Raw genomic sequence first — 19,316 nt, forward strand, 5'->3', positions numbered from 1 at the left:
TTAACTATGCAACGGTATGTGGAAAAATCCATAGTGTATGAGGAATCAACGCCGGTATACCCAATGTATCGTCATACCAACCCAGCTCTAATTTAAATCCTATTTTTCAAGTCAGTTTATTAAATTCCTGTCCTAGGATCTGTTTTGTAGAGTGGATATGAAACAAAAGCTCAGTCGTGTAGTAGCCGGCCACACACAAGTCACAGCGATGATGAATGATTATTTACCATCTGTTTGTTTGATGGATGAATCTGGATTTAATGAATAGCAGGAGAAAGCTGTCTGCCCAAATGAATATTTTTCAGCTATGAAATATGATGAAGTAGAAATAATAATTATGAAAAGCTTTGATGGTTTCTCAGTGCTACAACATACACTGCTTTTACTGACAATTCACCAGTTACATATGAACACATGAGCATATGAGCAGTCACATACTCTTGGCCATGTAGTGTACATTTAGAGCACTAAGTAAAGCATTTATGAAATACTAATATTGTGCAGTGTGTCTTTAGGTCTTTATACATCATTAACAATCATTACAAAAAGCTTACTATGTTGCACAGGATTTTCAGGAAATATTCTTAAATCTGTGTGTTTGCTTTTACCACTTTATTTACTTCAGTTTCATTCTCATTATATTGAATAGTTTTGACTGACTACCAGAGTTTGTCATTTGAGCTGTGGCTGGCCAGAGGCTAATAATATTTAATAGGAAGTGTAGCTGGCATGTAGTATTGCAACAAATCCTTTACTCCATTCAGTCACACAATTTCATTAAATTTTTTTACAGTGGGTAAAAACAGAAAAAGTAATTAAAGTGGATAAAAAATGTTTCCACACAAGTGTACTGCATAATACAATTAAGCAGTTAATGTCATACCATGTTCTGTGGCATGCAAAATGAACATTAGTAGGTGTAGTTGACCTGAGTTGTGAATCAAGGCAGTGAAAGTATAAGATCTAAGTTTAGTGCTATGAAAATCATAGATGCACTGAAGTGACATGGTTTTTATAATATATTTTTTGTTTACATTTTTTTTCTTTTTTGTAATTTCCTTTCACAATTTTCTTTATTCTTTTCTTTCAATTTTTCACTTTTTTCCATTTTATTTTTCACTTTTTTTCATTTTATTTTTCAATTTTTTCCGTTTTATTTTTCACTTTTTTCCCATTTTATTTTTCACTTTTTTTTCACTTTTTTCCTTTTTTTTCACTTTTCCATTTTATTTTTTCCATTTTATTTTTCACTTTTTCATTTTATTTTTCACTGTTTTTCCCATTTTATTTTTTACTTTTTTCCATTTTATTTTTTATTTTTTTTCCTTTTTATTTTTTTATTTTATTTTTCATTTTTTTCAATTTTTTCTCTTTTTTTTTTTTCAATTTTTTTCAATTTTTTTTTTCAATTTTTTCCTTTTTTTCCATTTTATTTTTTATTTATTTTTATTTTGTTTTATTTCCATTTTTTTCCCATTTTTTCCCCATTTTATTTTATTTTTTCATTTATTTTATTTTTCTCTGGAAGTACATGTGGACGCCCACAAAATTGTCTGAATGTATGAATGCTTGACCTATGGATGTGTCCTGAAACACTGATATATTAAGATAGGCACTTTGCTGGCATATTTTAGCACAGTTGATCCTTTAGTACAAAAAGATAAGGTTTAGTTGCTTGCAAGCAAGATTTAGTCTGGAATATTCACTTAGTGGTTTTTAATGCAGGATTGCAAAGATTTTTGTAATTGTACCATCTACAATCCATAACATTATTAGCAGGTTCACAAATTCTAGAGATATTTTTGTGTGTAAAGGGCAAAGCCAAATAAATAAATAAATAAACAAATAAATAAATAAGTTCCAGTGAGATCTGATTCCTTAAATGACACCACGTTAAAAACAAACATTGAAGACTCTACCACTAAAAGCAAAAGCCATGTATCAACAACATTCAGAAACAGTGCTGACTAATCTTTCTTACTGTGTTTAAAAATAATGGATGTGGTGGTGTCAAGGCCAAAGATAGAAGAGGATGTTCCTTATTTTTACCAACACACAATTCAAAAGACAGCATCCGTCATGATTTGGGAGATTGTTATTACACTGGCATGGAAAACCTCCACATCTGTCTAAGCACCCTTAATGCTGAGAGGGTTACTTTTGTAATTTTGTACTATGCTGTAATCTAGACAAAGTAAATATTCAGTTTGTGTTTTCTCCATGTCTGTACACTTTCCCTTGACCTTGACCGAGTGTGCCTTTGTCCAGCTTTAATCTTTCCTGCCTAGCTTGTTGGAGCAGGGTTCCAGACTCAGCACCTTTTTGCATTTCTTTTTGCCCCCTGCTGCTTCTCAGCCATGATTCTATTACAGCCTGTTTTCACAGAGACCTCTTAGTTCCAGGGTCATACCTCCCAGATGGCAGCGTGTCACCCAGAGACCATGGCAATGCTCAGAAAAAAGGGGGCAGGCACAGTGTATGTTTACTGTGCAAAAGTCTTAGGCCACCACTAGCTTTGTTGTTTAAGTACATTTTGCACATCATCCATATTTATTTTACGGTCTGTTTTTTAAGATACAAACAGAACATACAGAAAATATGTACACAAGGTTAAAAATGGCTTATACAGGCTATAATCAGTATTTACCCTCCACCATGTTTCAATAAAGGCTACAAGCACTCTTTCTTCCATCTCTCTTTAACTCTTCTTTTCAAATTTTTTTGATGATTGGACCCAACAATGCTAAACTTGGGTTTGTCATTCCATTATACTCTTTCCCTTGATCTTCCATTTGTTAGTCTTTTAACTCTGTTTCCCTTTGATAAAAGTGGTTTCCTAGCTTCTAAGAATTTCTGATCAAGCTTCTTTAGACTCTAATATTGTCAACTTGGCATCCTGATAAGGTTGCCAGATCAGTCAGGTTCTTGCTGGACTTCTTCTGGTCTCTTAAAGAGACTGAGAGTTTTCTTGTATATTAAATTAGACAGAATTAGAGTTGTGTGAAGTGTAAGGTGAAGTCACAGTTAATAATTGCCACATAAGCCTACAGAAGCTGTTTTTTTTTACTCTTTTTTAATAGTGTACTAATTAATTTCCTGTGCTTTCTGATTGTATTATAATATTTTAATAAAGAGACAGAGAAATAGTTATATGTGGTCAAAACAACAGATCCAAAGACTTTTGTGCATATATGTTACTATAGTGTCAGTAGCAAGCTGGGATTGAGATAACATCAGCTGTAACTTTACAAAAACACTGACGAAAGTGTCGAGGCTGATATACACTGCCAAGGAATCTGACCAGTGACCTACAGCTATTAGCTATGACTTTGTAATCACAAAACGCTCACCACACTCAAACTTGGCAACATCTGCACTCTTGCACTGTATATATAATATACAAATAGTATTACATATATATATACAGTGTATCACAAAAGTGAGTACACCCCTCACATTTCTGCAGATATTTAAGTATATCTTTTCATGGGACAACACTGACAAAATGACACTTTGACACAATGAAAAGTAGTCTGTGTGCAGCTTATATAACAGTGTAAATTTATTCTTCCCTCAAAATAACTCAATATACAGCCATTAATGTCTAAACCACCGGCAACAAAAGTGAGTACACCCCTAAGAGACTACACCCCTAAATGTCCAAATTGAGCACTGCTTGTCATTTTCCCTCCAAAATGTCATGTGATTTGTTAGTGTTACTAGGTCTCAGGTGTGCATAGGGAGCAGGTGTGTTCAATTTAGTAGTACAGCTCTCACACTCTCTCATACTGGTCACTGAAAGTTCCAACATGGCACCTCATGGCAAAGAACTCTCTGAGGATCTTAAAAGACGAATTGTTGCGCTACATGAAGATGGCCAAGGCTACAAGAAGATTGCCAACACCCTGAAACTGAGCTGCAGCACAGTGGCCAAGATCATCCAGCATTTTAAAAGAGCAGGGTCCACTCAGAACAGACCTTGCGTTGGTCATCCAAAGAAGCTGAGTGCACGTGCTCAGCGTCACATCCAACTGCTGTCTTTGAAAGATAGACGCAGGAGTGCTGTCAGCATTGCTGCAGAGATTGAAAAGGTGGGGGGTCAGCCTGTCAGTGCTCAGACCATACGCCGCACACTACATCAAATTGGTCTGCATGGCTGTCACCCCAGAAGGAAGCCTCTTCTGAAGTCTCTACACAAGAAAGCCCGCAAACAGTTTGCTGAAGACATGTCAACAAAGGACATGGATTACTGGAACCATGTCCTATGGTCTGATGAGACCAAGATTAATTTGTTTGGTTCAGATGGTCTCAAGCATGTGTGGCGGCAATCAGTTGAGGAGTACAAAGATAAGTGTGTCATGCCTACAGTCAAGCATGGTGGTGGGAATGCCATGGTCTGGGGCTGCATGAGTGCAGCAGGTGTTGGGGAGTTACATTTCATTGAGGGACACATGAACTCCAATATGTACTGTGAAATACTGAAGCAGAGCATGATCCCCTCCCTCCGGAAACTGGGTCGCAGGGCAGTGTTCCAGCATGATAATGACCCCAAACACACCTCTAAGACGACCACTGCTTTATTGAAGAGGCTGAGGGTAAAGGTGATGGACTGGCCAAGCATGTCTCCAGACCTAAACCCAATAGAACATCTTTGGGGCATCCTCAAGCGGAAGGTGGAGGAGCGCAAAGTCTCGAATATCCACCAGCTCCGTGATATCGTCATGGAGGAGTGGAAAAGCATTCCAGTGGCAACCTGTGAAGCTCTGGTAAACTCCATGCCCAGGAGAGTTAAGGCAGTTCTGGGAAATAATGGTGGCCACACAAAATATTGACACTTCAGGAACTTTCACTAAGGGGTGTACTCACTTTTGTTGCCGGTGGTTTAGACATTAATGGCTGTATATTGAGTTATTTTGAGGGAAGAATAAATTTACACTGTTATATAAGCTGCACACAGACTACTTTTCATTGTGTCAAAGTGTCATTTTGTCAGTGTTGTCCCATGAAAAGATATACTTAAATATCTGCAGAAATGTGAGGGGTGTACTCACTTTTGTGATACACTGTATATATATATATATATATATATATATATATATATATATATATATATATATATATATATATATATATATATATATATATATATATATATATATATATATATATACAGGGGTTGGACAATGAAACAAACATCTGGTTTTAGACCACAATAATTTATTAGTATGGTGTAGGGCCTCCTTTTGCGGCCAATACAGCGTCAATTCGTCTTGGAAATGACATATACAAGTCCTGCACAGTGGTCAGAGGGATTTTAAGCCATTCTTCTTGCAGGATAGTGACCAGGTCACTACGTGATGCTGGTGGAGGAAAACGTTTCCTGACTCGCTTCTCCAAAACACCCCAAAGTGGCTCAATAATATTTAGATCTGGTGACTGTGCAGGCCATGGGAGATGTTCAACTTCACTTTCATGTTCATCAAACCAATCTTTCACCAGTCTTGCTGTGTGTATTGGTGCATTGTCATCCTGATACACGGCACCGCCTTCAGGATACAATGTTTGAACCATTGGATGCACATGGTCCTCCAGAATGGTTCGGTAGTCCTTGGCAGTGACGCGCCCATCTAGCACAAGTATTGGGCCAAGGGAATGCCATGATATGGCAGCCCAAACCATCACTGATCCACCCCCATGCTTCACTCTGGGCATGCAACAGTCTGGGTGGTACGCTTCTTTGGGGCTTCTCCACACCGTAACTCTCCCGGATGTGGGGAAAACAGTAAAGGTGGACTCATCAGAGAACAATACATGTTTCACATTGTCCACAGCCCAAGATTTGCGCTTTTTGCACCATTGAAACCGACGTTTGGCATTGGCACGAGTGACCAAAGGTTTGGCTATAGCAGCCCGGCCGTGTATATTGACCCTGTGGAGCTCCCGACGGACAGTTCTGGTGGATACCGTGGCTCTTGATACATCACAAAGACTTGCTGTCTTGGTCACAGATGCGCCAGCAAGACGTGCACCAACAATTTGTCCTCTTTTGAACTCTGGTATGTCACCCATAATGTTGTGTGCATTGCAATATTTTGAGCAAAACTGTGCTCTTACCCTGCTAATTGAACCTTCACACTCTGCTCTTACTGGTGCAATGTGCAATTAATGAAGATTGGCCACCAGACTGGTCCAATTTAGCCATGAAACCTCCCACACTAAAATGACAGGTGTTTCAGTTTCATTGTCCAACCCCTGTATATGTGTGTATGTAATACTATTTGTAACAGGATGTCCAACATGCTCATGGTCAGGTGTCCAAATACTTTTGGTCATAAGTGTAGGGTATATGATCTATATACCCTACAAAATGATCTATGTATAGATGATCAATATAGAGCCACCAAGGCTTGGACTCCACAGGACAACTGAAGAAGTCCTATGGTGTCTGGTACCACGACATTAACAGCTCATCCTGGTGTCTTCTCTTTTATGGAAAACAATGCATACATGCTTGACTGTGGGAAAGGGATTTACTGTAGCAGCCAACCTTCTTTTCTTGCACTGAAGATATTGTGCAGACTTTCTGGCATTTTCAGTGCTGTATATTGGTTAGCATGGACACTTTGACTGGCGTGGAACTACGCAGCCTCATACACAGAAGGCTTTAATGCACTTTGTGTTGGGAAACATTGTTTTTCTATGTCCAGTATTAAAATGATTACAGTTTGAAACACAGTAATTCTGTTGGTTTGTATGAGATGTGTTAGCCTTCATATATATTTTATATTTTATTTGTATATAGTACTTTTATTGTTTGCTGTCTTTTCTTGCACCGTGGGGGGGTTGTATTCTAATTTCGTTGTGCAAGTGTACAAGTACAATGTGCAATGACAATAAAGGATTCGTATTCGTATAGTTTTATGTTATCAGTGAGTCAGGCATTGATGGCATTGATTGTGGACGTTAAAAGTCATGCCAAATGTGTTCACTGGGGTTGTCGCCTGAGCTCTTTACAAGCGTCCCCAAACATTCTCTGTATGGACCTCACTTTGTTCACAAGGGCACATTCATGCAGGAACAGGAAAGGACTTTCCTCAAACGGTTGCCACAAAAACGAAAGCGGGAGCTTGTAATGTGTTTTATCTGTTAGCAGCGGGTATGGTTGAAACAAAAATCAATAAAAAGTTGGGTTGGCCACATACACTACATAGCCGGTATTGGCTAAGTGTGTGTGTTTGTGTACTTTCATTTTCTCTAGTGTCACTAGCCAGCTGGGATTGAGATAACATCAGCTGTAATCTTACAAAAACACTGACCAAAGTGTCGAGGCTGATGTACGCTGCCAAGAAAGCTGACCAGTGACCTACAGCTCCTCAGCTATAACTTCATAATCGCAGAACGCTCACCGCACTCGAACTCAGAAACATCCGCACACTTGCATTGTAAGCAAGCTGAAATGATTCGGCTAATTGAATTCGACCCATCTTTGTAATCGGGGAAACACATACACAGCAAAACTAAGTGGATTAATCATTCACTCTCTTTGTGCTTGTTAGCTCATTTTGCATTCTGTACTGCTGCTTGGAGGACTTTTCAGGGACACGTCTTGTGTTTAGTGCAAATGACATATCATATACTCTACACTTAGGATCAAAAGTATTTGGACACCTGACCATGAGCTTGTTGGACATCCTGTTTCAAAAATGAATGGTATTAAAATAATAGAATAGAATAGAATGCCTTTATTTGTCATTTACACATAAACACATCTTCGCATATCCAGTCCAGCGCAGGGTCAGCCATAGCCAGGCGCCCCTGGAGCCGAGAGGGTTAAGGACCTTGCTCAGGCACCCAACAGTGGCTGCATGGCAGAGCTGGGATTCGAACTCTCAACCTTTTAGTTGATAGCCCAAAGCTCTACCCACTAGGCTACTTTATGTGATCACTCTTCTGAGAAGGCTTCTCACAAGTATATCTGTGGAAATTTAGTCAAATGAGCATTTGTATGGCTGGGCAGTGAGGTTGGCCTCAATTGATGTTCCAGTTCATTCCAAAGCTGTTGAGTGGGGCTGGGGTCAGTTGTTCAAACCAAGCTTTTCTTAATTTCTTTACAGACCTTGCTTGGTCCGGGTCTTTTCTGTGTGGAGTTTGCATGTTCTCCCCATGTCTGCGTGGGTTTACTCTGGGTGCTTCGGTTTTCTCCCAGTCCAATGACATGCAAGTGAGGTGAATTCGAGATACAAAATTGTCCATTACTCTGTTCGATATAACCTTGTGAACTGAAGAATCTTGTGTAATGAGTGTCTACCGTTTCTGTCGTGGATGTAACGGAAGGGTGTAAAACATGACGTTAAAAATCCAAACAAACAAACAAACAGACCTTGCTTTGTGCACAGGGTCACAGTCATGCTGGAACATTAAAGGACCTTCCATAAACTGTTGCTGCAGAGCTGGAAGCATGTGATTTCCTTTATTTACATTCACATTTACAGTATTTAGCAGACGCTTTTATCCAAAGCTGTGACAGTATACAGTCTAAGCAATTGAGGGTTAAGGACTTTGCTCAAGGGCCCAACAGCAGGGGTGGGGCTTGAACCAGCGACTTTTTGATTACTAGTCCAGTACCTTAACCACCAGGCTACAACTGGTCCTTTATAAAATTGATTATTAGTCAATTATAGTAGAAGGGGTGTCCCAATACTTTTATTTATTATATGCTTCTCTCATTGGGTCTGTCTGAAAACCTAGTGAGCTGCCCTGTTGCTTATTGCCCACCTAGACAGCTGCCTAGGTAGAAAGAATTCTAATAAGACATCGACTTATAAGGCAGGTTATTTAGACGCACTACTTAGACAGTGATCACAGTGATTACGTCACTGCAGTTTCGCTTACTAAGCTAACACAGTTAACCTCGGGCCATTTAAATCAATGGGCTGAGGCGACTCAACCAGCTAACATCTCCCTTTGTGTACTGAAAACGGTTAGTCACTGACATTTACATTTTCTGCATTTAGCAGACGCTCTTATCCAGAGCGACTTACAGAAGTGCTTCCATAGTAAACATTTCATTTCTCAAGTTTTAGTAAACAACAGTCGAAGAACACAAATCTGCTGAAACCTGTTAGAACCAAAAAATGCTAGTAAATAAGTACGTCAGCTTAAGTGCTTAGTAAAGAGGTGGGTTTTTAATCGTCTTTTAAAGACATCAATAGACTCAGATGTTCAGACAGACAGAGGAAGTTCATTCCACCACTTGATAGAACAGAGAAGAGCCTGACAAGCTCAAATTTGCAAATATATAACACTTGTGCACCTTATACAAATTAAAAATCAATGATAATTAATTTAGATTTGAAAAGAACTCCACAGTTGCTCCACATTCGTCCACCATAGTTATATTTGTTTGTGAGAAAAGTTGTGGCGCAGTGAATTCTGGGATTGCTTTCACCGCTTAGGAAGCACTGAATGCTGCCTCATTATTCGGTCAGTTTATAGCTTCGAAATAAGACACCTTAGTAGGCAGCATTTTAAGGTATCTAAGAATTCAGACAGCCTTCTTCTCGGAAGCGCACGCAGGATGACGTAAAATGGGGTAATGTAGGTTTTCAGAAAGACTAATTGAGAAATTACATACAGCGTTTAGACATAAGAATAATGGAAACTTCTAATAGTCAATTAGTCAGCCATGTATGTGTAATTCACCCATTGTCATTCTAATGTACTACTAATGTGCATATGTGAACATGAATTAGTCCTCATTCTGCAGAAACAAATGTTCTGTGGTGTGTATTAAACAGGCCTACAAGTATAAAGGTACAGGTGACCTAATGTGTACATGGTAGGATAAAGATTGCACATCTTTTATGCAACTGAGAAAAAAAAATACAAACATTGGGTGGCCTGTTTTTGTGCCTGGGGGGGGGGGGGGTTGCTAGTGCAGTTGTTAGGTCCCTGTTTTCTTCACTGAATTACTATTAGTTCTGTAGTATATTAAACACATCATCTGGTACATTGTTTTCTTTTGTGGGTGCTACCAAGTTGACTTGCTATTATAGATTCAAAACATGAAGGTCCATGTTTAACTCCATGTTCTACAAAAGCTGTTTATAATTTGTGCAAAAAGATATGCAAAAGATAGGCCTAATTGCTGTTGCTATGGTTTGTAGCTTGGCAGAACAGCACAGATTACAATATCATGCCCTCCTGCCTTGCCATTGTTGGGAAGCAGGTGGTGTTGAGGCACAGATGACTCACAGTGTTGATTCCTTTAAAAGAACATTCTCTGTGTGTTGTCTCATTGAGTGCTACTTTGCTCCAGCTGGAGGTGCTTCTAATTAATCATGGTTTTTAATACATAGTTGCTAGTAACCTTTTCTTTTTTTTCATCTTTTAAACCATCATATTGGGCACGGTCCAGCCTGGTTTTTAGCAGGCGCTAATAGCAGCTTTCTTTCCAGAGAACTCACCACCCTGGACAGCCTAGCTGCCTCCAGAGGTAACTTTTTCATAGCCACCCTCAGTTTGTGCTGAGTTCCCTTATTGACTGTTTTTCTGAGAACTTGGCCAATAGAATTCATCTTATATTGAGGACCATAAATATGTATACATGGTAGATTTTGTAAAAAAGCTTGTGTACCTTCAGCTGACTGGTACATCTGAAGAGATTGAGCTTGGGATGAGAGGACTTGACAGTGTTTCTGCATAGATTTACATCTCTTGATGCAGCAACGAACTGTGTTAAGCAACAACGGTTTTGCGAATGACTCTAAAGCCCATGTTTCTACATTCATCAAAGTAGCATGCCTATTTCATTTCATATAAGACTGTCACACATTCAAAAATGGTTTCTGGCCTTGTCCAAACATACTGAGACGTCTTCCCAAATGTTTTCACAATATTATTTATGGTAAATGGTGAAATACGGTGAAGTTTATTTGCATTCTTGCTTTAAGAAATGCTCTTTTTAAAACAACTGACACTCACAAACTTTGGCACAAAGTGGTAAACCATCACCCATCTTTGTTTGCAAAGACTGAGCTGTTGGTGGATCCTCCTTTAACACCCAATCACAATTCCCTCACCTGTTACCAATTCTCCTGCTTATTGTGGAATGTTTTAAAATAATGGAACTTAAATATTCTATAAACTTTTAACTGTTATTTTGCTTCTGTCCCAACTGTTCTTAAGTGTGTTGCAGGCATCAAATAAATAATAATTTATTTAATTAATTAATTTATTTATTTTTCACTGATTCATTTATTTATTTATTTATTTATTTATTTATTTATTTATTTATTTATTTATTTATTTATTTATTTATTTATTTATTATTTTGTAAGTTAACTAACAGACCAATAGATTTTTTTTAAAGAAACTTATATGGGTTTCTTTTTGTGTTAGTGTAATGTCAAGCTTTTATTAAGTTTGTTGGATGCATTGATCTCTGTTAGCAGAAGTATAATTTTATTTCAGTGTTTGACACAATGACTGATGAAGGATGCTCCACTACCAGACCCGGTCATGTGGCAAATGACATATATTATTGTTTTCTGCGTATTTACTCAGTGCTTCTTTTTATAATATTGTTTCTCACTGGTTGAAGGTTATTAAAATCAGTGCAGACTTTCCACCATGGAAAATGAAACTGGTCTCTGTGGAACGGGTTGCAAATATGTACACAATGAGTTTTAAAAAGTCTGTATTGTCCCCGAGTCAACTGTGTTCATTTAGAATTAGATCAACTCACATTCCTTGTATGTGGAAAAACTTACTTGACAATAAATCAAATTTTGATTTTGATAATTGAGCTGAGAGACAAAGAAGGTTAAGTTATGAAACAAAGCAATACACAAACAAAAAAAAAAAAAAAAAAAAAAAAATACAATTTCAACTTTTTAAACTCTGTTTTTAAATTAAATTATTTTACAATAAAGCAAAAGAAACCTAAGAAAATAAGCTATATTGTATAATAGTATACACTTATCAGCCATAACATTAAAACCACCTCCTTGTTTCTACACTCACTGTTCATTTTATTAGCTCCACTTACCATATAGAAGCACTTTGTAGTTCTACAATTACTGACTGTAGTCCATCTGTTTCTCTGCATGCTTTGTTAGCCCCCTTTCATGCTGTTCTTCAATGGTCAGGACTCTCCCAGGACCACTACAGAGTATGTATTATTTAGGTGGTGGATCATTCTCAGCACTGCAGTGACACTGACATGGTGGTGGTGTGTTAGTGTGTGTTGTGCTGGTATGAGTGGATCAGACACCGCAGCGCTGCTGGAGTTTTTAAACACCTCACTGTCACTGCTGGACTGAGAATAGTCCACCAACCAAAAGTATCCAGCCAATAGTGCCCCATGGGCAGCGTCCTGTGACCACTGATGAAGGTCTAGAAGATGACCAACTCAAACAGCAGCAATAGATGAGCGATCGTCTCTGACTTTACATTAACAAGGTGGACCAACTAGGTAGGAGTGTCTAATAGAGTGGACAGTGAGTGGACACGGTATTTAAAAACTCCAGCAGCGCTGCTGTGTCTGATCCACTTATACCAGCACAGCACACACTAACACACCACCACCATGTCAGTGTCACTGCAGTGCTGGGAATGATCCACCTTCTAAATAATACATATTGTGTGGTGGTCTTGTGGGGGTGCTGACCATTGAAGAACAGGGTGAAAGCAGGCTTAAACAGTATGTAGAGAAACAGATGGACTACAGTCAGAAATTGTAGAACTACAAAGTGCTTCTATATGGCAAGTGGAGCTGATAAAATAGACAGTGAGTGCAGAAACAAGGAGGTGGTTTTAATGTTATGGCTGATCAGTATATTTTATTTTTACTCCAGATAGCAGTATGTTTTTAAATGTTATCGTATGTTTTATGATACGATAACGATACGATGTTTTATGCACGGAATTCTATAATTTATGTAAACATACAAAGTTTCTAGTTTTAGTGAGCATTTCTGTCTTCCTGATTCTGTTAAGCCATGTTCAAAAGGCATCTAGAGTATTCATAAATCTGTAAGGATGAGGATTAGTGACTTAGGACAGTAATCTAAATGTTTTTCAATGTTTATCATAAATAATAATAAAAAAACACTTAGTTTATTTTAGTTCATGCTGTTTTTTATCTGCATGTGCTGTTACTAAAAATCTCACCTTTTACTTACACACCCACACAAACAGAAATAACATTGTTATTGGAAAACACAACCTGTCAAGTAGACAAAACCGAAAGATGAAACTGATAAATGTGCACCTATGTTTACAACTGAACACCCAACCCCCAACCATCTGTGCTATATCATTTACTTACTTATTCTGTAAGAGATAATAAAGAGATGTGTGTTGTGCTGGTATGAGTGGATAAGACACAGCAGCGCTGCTGGAGTTTTTTTTTTCTAATCAGCCGGCAGAGGTCGTAATCGCATTCTGACAGAGAGAGACCCACATCCGGTTCTTTGTCCCACCCCCCAACTGGGCAACCGGCCAATCGTTGCTCATACAGCCACTCGGCCTCGAACCGGTGAGGCAGAGCTGGATTCGATACGAGGTACTCAGAATCCAGCTCTGGTTGTAGCGTGTCTTTTTACCGCTGCGCCACCTGAGCGGCTCTGGAGTTTTTAAATACTGTGTCCACTCACTGTCCACTCACTGTCCACTCAGTCCAGCAGTGACAGTGAGGTGTTTAAAAACTCCATCAGCTCTGCTGTGTCTTATCCACTCACACCAGCACAACACACACTAACACACCACCACCATGTCAGTGTCACTGCAGTGCTGAGAATCATCCACCACCCAAATAATACCTGCTCTTTAATGGTCCTGTGAGAGCCCTGGCCATTAAAGAACAGCATGAAAGGGGCTAATAAAGCATGCAGAGAAACCGAAGGACTACAGTCAGTAATTGTAGAACTACAAAGTGCTTCTATATGGTAAGTGGAGCTGATAAAATGGACAGTGAGTGTAGAAACAAGGAGGTGGTTTTAATGTTATGGCACACACATATGCATGACACTTTTGACCAAGAACCTCAGGAAGGGTCTGAGTTCTGGGAACTGTTTGGCCACATGGATCAGATGCACAAAAAGGTTTTGTTCTCCAATATTAAACATGGAGGTCTGTCAATCTATGACGTGATTGACACTATAAATTGAGATACAGTGCCAGGGCTTTTTGAGGAGGAATGTTTTGTCTTCTATAGTGAAATTACACCTTGGCGATAATTAAACTTTCCAGTAATCTCTCCTGATCATGGTAAAGAAATCAGTCCTGGAATATCCTGGCCTTCTAAATCTCTGGATTTAAATCTGCTTGATATCTGGCAGCTTTTTACTCTTGGGTTTAAAACTAAGCTGGTGGGAACTGGTTGGTAACCTACTCTACTGCTGGTAACCCTTTTTTTGTGGCTTGCAATGTTTGTCTGGTTAGTAAATAGGGGTGGTGCTTGTAACTATGGGTTTGTATCTGGCAGTCAATAACTCTTGGGTTGTAAATAGACTTGCTGCTGATAATTATTGGTTGTAAAACAGCTTTGCTGCTGCTAACTCTTGATTGGTATCTGACAGCTGGTTTGGTTGGTAAATGGCTAGGATGCTTGTACTTCTTGATTAGTAAATGATGATACTTCTGGCAACTCTTGGTTGGTCATAAGAAACTAGCAATTTTTGGTTAATAAATAGCTATGCTGCTATTACTTCATGGTTGGTGAATAACGTTTGGTTGGTTAATGGCTATTCTTCTGGTGACTCTTGGTTTCTACCTGATAGCCAGAGCCACTTGGTTGAGAAATCCATATGCTGCTTGTAACTTTTGGTTGGTGTCTGCCATGGAGTAACTCTTAGTATGTAGATGGCTTAGCACATGGTAATTTTGGTTGGTAAATGTCTAAGTTATGGATAACACCTAGTTGCTATATGGCAGCTAGCAGCTCTTTATTGGAAAACGGCTTAGCAACTTCCAGCTTTTGCCTGTTCTGTACAACTAGCTCACCACCAGTAATGGCATCAGGGAATAATGGTCTGAAAAGCGTGCCAATCATAAATCATGAAGAGTGGAAAACAAAAACAGCTTGATTTGAATAGGATGAGTAAAACAAGGACTTTTCTGTGAATATGGATTGCCCCCTTGAGATTGTGTGGGCGAGGATGATGACTCTGTAGAGAACGATGGAGCCACTTTAATGGTATTTATTGGAGTTACTTCAGAGATGAATATATTAAAGGACATTTCTAAGGGAGTTACTTTCATACAGCGTGTCTGTGATCTGTTTGGGTTTATCCGAGAAGCAATTTCACTGCAAATTTAAAACATTTACCAGGAGTAATATTGTCAAATTTAATATGACTATGCAACAGCTATGCAATATCTTATATTTATTTTGAAATGCATGATTTTTGGTGTTCTGATGCTTTTTTTCTGCTGAAAATTGTAAATAGGCAGCTGTTGAATAAAGGATTTATTTTTTATTTTTTTTTATTCATTTTTATTACAACTTTGTTGAGAATGCTTTTGTTCTGGTAATATTTATTCTGGCATAAACAATAGGTTGTCTCTAAATGATAAATACAATGTCATTATAATTACCTAATTTACTTTGCTTCATTTATTGGTTCACTTAGTTAATATTTAATAACTTACAATAAATTGGCCCCATGTCTGTGTGGGTTTCCTCCAGTTGCTCCGGTTTCCTCCCACAGTCCAAAGACATGCAAATGAGGTGAATTGGAGATACTAAATTGTCCAAGACTGTGTTCGGTATAACCTTGTGTGAACTGATGAATCTTGTGTGAACTACCGTTTCTGTCATAAATGTAACCAAAGAGTGTAAAATATGACGTTAAAATCCTAATAATCAATTGATGATGATTCTGTTAGGCTCACATTAAGCCCTTTATTTATTAGTTACTCAAAGATCTAGAAGTGGGAATCTGGGTAGTTTTTAATGAGGACAATTTTTGAATTAAATCTGACCATTCACATAAATTTCCTCATTCTACCCAGAACTCGCGGTTGTGGAACGAACATCCCTTGTCTGTTTAATCATCTCTCACTGTCTTCAAAAGACGATTTAAGATCCACCTCTTTACTCTCTTTACTCCACCTTTATTAAAAACAAAACCCTTTGAATTTAAGCAGATTTGTATCCTTGGACTGTTGTCTACCTAAACTAGAGTAGTTGAATGTTCATTGTGGAAGCACTTCTGTAAGTCACTCTGGATAAGAGCCTTTGCTAAATGCTGGAGATATAAATGTAAGCATAACGTCTTAATGGTGGATAAATGGGTAACACTGTCGCCTCACAGCAAGAAGGTCCTGGGTTTGATCCCCATGTGGGGTGGTCCAGGTCCTTTCTGTATGGAGTTTGCATGTTCTCCCCGTGTATGCGTGGGTTTCCTGCTGGTTCTCCGGTTTCCTCTCACAGTCCCAAGACGTTCAAGTAAGGTGAATTGGAGATACAAAATTTTTCAGGACTGTGTTTGATATAACCTTGTGAACTGAAGAAGCTTGTGTAATGAGTAACTACCGTTCCTGTTATGAATGTAACCAAGGAGTGTAAAACATGACGTTAAAATCCTAATAAACAAACAAACATAACGTGACTGTCACATGCTCGTGTGGACTCTTGAAAATATGGACATACTTGGCGGCATCTGATGCACTGATACACGATGTCCCTCTGCACCCCTGTGCGGTCTGTTATTTAAAAACAGTCAGGGTACCGGTCACTATCTTCGAAAGGATATGCCTTTCCAGACCATCACTGACCCACCACCAAACTGGTCATGCTGAGTGATATTGCAGACAACTTAACGTTCACCACGGCGTCTCTGACTCTTTCACATCTGTCTCATCTCTGAATGGAACGAAGCACCAGTGGCGGACCAGTCAATCCTGGTATTTTCTGGCGATTGTCAATTGAGCTCCATAGTGCTGGGCTGTGAGCACAGGTCACAGAGGATGTCGAGCCCTCATACCACTCTCACGGAGTCCCTCATGCACATCAGTAGTCCACTGGAGGTCACTTTGTAGGGCTTTGGCAGTTCTCCTCCTGTACTTCCTCACACAGAAGATCAGATACCGGTTTTGCTGCTGGGTTGCTGGCCTTCTACAGCCCTGTCCAGCTCTCCTCGTGTAACAGCCTGTGTCTGGGTATCTTTTCCATGCTCTTGAGACATTCTAGAAGAGCTGGACTATTTGTACAACCTGAATGGGCTGCAGGTACCCTCTCATGCTACCAGTAAAAACAAGAACACTAGCAAAAGACAAAATGAAAGAAGAATCAGTCAGGAAGCATAAGTAGACAGTAACTGTCTGTTGCCACCACCTGCAAAACCATTCCCTTTTTGCGGTTGTCTTGCTTTTGCCTCTCCGGTGCACCTGTTGTCACTTTCACTTGCACCAAAGTAGGTGAACTTGATTCACACTCGCTTCTGCTTCCTAACTGGACAGATTGAATCCCTACAGTTTAATTGACTCGGTGTTATACGGTGATGTTTAAGGGTTCCCTTTATTTTTTAGCGGTGTATTAGGTCTCTAGCTTTATTAAATCATAAATATTAATAAAGAAATAGTGAGCCATGCCACAAATTTAAGCAACAATGACATTTTCTTCACCACCAAATTATTAATTACTCTTCTGTATGAGCTTTGGTCGCGATCGTCACAAAAGTGGTCATGTACCTTAATGATGCATGGGATAGAGATGAAGAACTTTATTATGAGAAATGTAGAATTCATAATTTGGTATTGTCTTTAATTTCCAGGCTGTTCCCAGATCGGCTCAGATTTTTTTGATTGGCATCATTACTACGCAAATTATTTTGCATTAATTAAACTCTGTGGGCAGTAAAGTTGGGTCGGAGTGGAAGGAAGGCTTTTTAGGGCATGTCTGTAACACGACTAAATGCATGCGAATTCCTGGATCAGTGTTTTCTTAGCTGTTAGTTCTGGCATATGACACACTTGCTTTTGTTGATATTGTTTACACAGTTGTTTCATCATGTTCTACAGATTTTCCAGGGTTTTTGTAATATCTAAGAGAACATTTTCACCTGTAAACATTTATTTATTTATTTATTTTGTGTTTATTTTATATTTTTTATTTATATATTTATCAATTTATATTTTTATTTATTTTGTATTTGTTTTATTTATATATGTGTATTTATTTATTTATTTATTAGCTTGCATGCATTTAATAAAGTTATTAGTTATAAGTTACTATTTAATAAAGAATAAAGATTTCAGAAATAATTTAAGTCCCAACACAATAATGGCATGTATGTCTCTTAAAAATGTATAAAACTTCTGACTTCATCTGTGTAGGTCTTAATTATCTTGCACATGAATACACTGATCATATAAGGCAAAAAATGTAATCAGCACTATACCAGCATTAGTAAGTACTATGTACAGGTGTATACAGCAGTAAGGCTTTTGTAAGGCTTCCACATTCAGGCCTGGATTTCTGCTTTATAGTTAATCCAGTAATCGAAGATGTCCCATCTTTCCCAAAGTCAGGTTAATTGGAGATACTAAAATTGCCCTTACATATGTGTGTGTGCGCGCGCGCGCGTGTTTGTGTTAGTGTGTTAGTGTGTTAGTGTGTTAGTGTGTTAGTGTGTTGTTAAGGAGTGTTGTAAGGAAAACAATGATGGTGCAGTTCACTGCTGTTTGTTTGATATGCAATTTCTCTGTTTGCTGACATAATTTGATTCTCCAAAATATTTTAGGAAGAGTTACACCGATAAAACTGAGAAGGCCAGATTAATTTTTCAACACCAATTTTATAACAATCTAACATGACCTTGATTAATGCATCAAGGTATTTAGGTTATTTACTTCATCTGAAGGTTAATAAATAAATGAATGAATAATGATAAACCCTCTTCTTTTACTTTTCACTGTTTATTTCTAATTTAAATTATACATTTTGTTCAATTTAGATTTATTTTCACCAAATAACCTTGGCTTTAGAACCACCTAATATTTTGTAGGACGTAATCGTGCCACCAAAACAGCGACCACTGGTCTGTTGTACTGGCACCAAGACATTTGCATCAAGTCCTGTCAGTTGCGACATTTGTTGTCCAACAAATCCCACAGATGCTTGATCAGATTGAGATCTGGGGAATTTGGAAGCTAAGTCAACACCCTTGTTAACTGTTTTTCATCTTTCTCAAACCTTTATTGAACAATATTTTCGATGTGGTAGGGCACATTCTGCTGAAAGGACTCTGCTATTGGGAAATACTGTCACCATGAAGTGGTGCACTTGGTCTGAAACAATGTTTAGGTAG

The 19,316-nt window shown here is 38.4% G+C and overlaps 1 protein-coding gene across 1 annotated transcript in view; it reads left to right on the forward strand.

The window, feature by feature from the left end:
* Positions 1-19,316, forward strand: part of tsnare1 (T-SNARE Domain Containing 1) — a 178,196-nt gene that overhangs the window by 35,432 nt on the left and 123,448 nt on the right. The window lies entirely within an intron of this gene.

This window comes from Trichomycterus rosablanca, chromosome 3 (assembly GCF_030014385.1).
Source record: "Trichomycterus rosablanca isolate fTriRos1 chromosome 3, fTriRos1.hap1, whole genome shotgun sequence".
Taxonomy (NCBI): Eukaryota; Metazoa; Chordata; class Actinopteri; order Siluriformes; family Trichomycteridae; genus Trichomycterus; species Trichomycterus rosablanca.